Here is a 2,311-nt window from a genome sequence, read left to right as displayed (position 1 = left end):
AGAGTCTCCTAAAACATATAATTATAAAACTACACAAGAGAATTGAGGAATGAATACTCATAATATTTTTTAAACATCACATTTGTGTTTAAATTATTATAATCATTGATTAATAATGTATTGTGATCAATAAGAACCACGTTACACCAAAATATAATAAGAACCACATTTAAGTAATTTAAATTTGCATAAACTTCATAATCTCTCTTATACAAATTCAAAAGTACATATATTTAGGAAAAATAATAACCTATATCTTTTTAAAATTACATTAACTCCATATTACACATAAAAATATAATTTCTTCATTTTTGAAATTAAATTGGATGTATGCTTGTCAAGACAATGTCTTCTTCCAAATCTTTCATTTTTATGTACCATGCACATAAAAAGATTAAGTGATCTCTAATCTATATATACATCAACTAACAATCAACATATATCATAAGAATCAAAGAAGTTTTAAATATCAATCAACATATGTCATAAGTATCTAAAAGAAAAACTTACAACTTAACTAATTAACTAACTGTCATTGTTGTTTGAATCATGGTACAAGATTTGCCACATATTTTGGATGATAAATAAATTTCAAAACTAGTAATTATTTCCTGACTAATTTGTATTCCACGTCATTGAGAAGCCAATTAAAGGGAGGCACATGCTTGTACGAATAAAAAAACCAACACACATGCTTAAATGTTCAAATTGGATGTACTTTAACCAAAGTGGTGTACTTTGACATCTGTTAACCAAAGTCATTAACATGATTGACATGAAACCGTTAAAAGATCCCTTATAGAAAAACTCATAGTTGTATTGTACTAAGTCAATAATATGATCCTATATTATTCAAATATCAAAACGTAAATGAAACTTAGAAATATATGAGTCAAACTTTGCATTGTGTTTTGGGACAAACCTGGAAGAATGAGAAATAAAAAGATAAATTAGTACTTAAGAATTCAAACAAATTTAAAACATTTAAGCAATTACAAACAATACATAAAATCCATTTAGAATGTTATCTTCATACATAATCAATGTGTTTTCAGAAAAATCATTCTACTGTCTTTATGGACGGTGAGAATATATATATATATATATATATATATATATATATATATATATATATATATATATATATATATATATATATATATATATATATATATATATATATATATATATATATATATATATATATATTTCTTAAGTAATATATAATTTTTTGTTAAAACTATTTTCTTAATATTTTGTTAAATTTATAAAGAATATATATATATATATATATATATATATATATATATATATATATATATATATATATATATATATATATATATATATATATATATATATATATATATTTATCATAATTTGGTTATTGAATACAAGGATCATGTTCTCAAGAACAAAATTTACAAATTTGATGGGGAAATGATTATTTATTCAAATATTAGTTTCGTGTTTTATCATATTTTAGTGGTTTTTTAGATGTATTAATGATAAATATATCTATTCTTTTTTATATTCATCAAGCTCAAAGATTTTTCCCCTTTTTTAATAAATTTGTCGATGAAAATTTGTTGTTCCGTATTTTTTTGCTTAAAATGAATAAATATTCATATCACATTTTTTTATGTATCACTTGAAATTATTTGTTTCATGTTCTTTTATACTTATCAATGAAATATTTGTATCACATTTTTTCATGTTCTTTTTGTTAGAACAAGATTTGGTCATGCATCTATATCTTGAGTTTTGATGATAACAATGTTGTATTTGTGTGAGAACAATTTTGATATCCTAATGATTTGTCACTATGGAGCTTTAACAGGCAGTTCTAATTCTAAGTATATGACGTGCAACGTCATTAATTTCTGAACAATGAGTTTTGACTCCGTCTGCACCAGTCATAAGAAGTTCTGAAAGATATTCAAAGTTGTTGTTGCAATGCTCTTTCTGTTTCTATGTTGATTCACTCCTGAGAAGCTTCTGAGGAGACGTTATGTTGCTGCTACAACGTTCTCTCAGTTTATGCTTCTGGACGTGACTCTGATCATAAAGCTTTTGAAGAATGGCAAGCTTTTGAATCTGTGTTACTTAGGTAAAGATTATGAAGATCTCAAGTCAGACGTCGAGGTTATCAAGGTTTTGACTGCAAATTTTAAAGACTCTGAAGATTATGAAGATACTGAAGATCTCAAGCCAGACTACTAACGTTGTCAAGATTTTGAAGTTTCTGAATCCAACTTTATGTTTTTTCATTTCATGTTTCGTCAACTTTTATCAAAAGCCAATGAACTTG

Source organism: Lathyrus oleraceus, chromosome 1 (assembly GCF_024323335.1).
Source record: "Lathyrus oleraceus cultivar Zhongwan6 chromosome 1, CAAS_Psat_ZW6_1.0, whole genome shotgun sequence".
Taxonomy (NCBI): domain Eukaryota; kingdom Viridiplantae; phylum Streptophyta; class Magnoliopsida; order Fabales; family Fabaceae; genus Lathyrus; species Lathyrus oleraceus.
The sequence above is the reverse complement of the archived record's forward strand: the minus strand, read 5'-3'. Positions refer to the sequence as shown.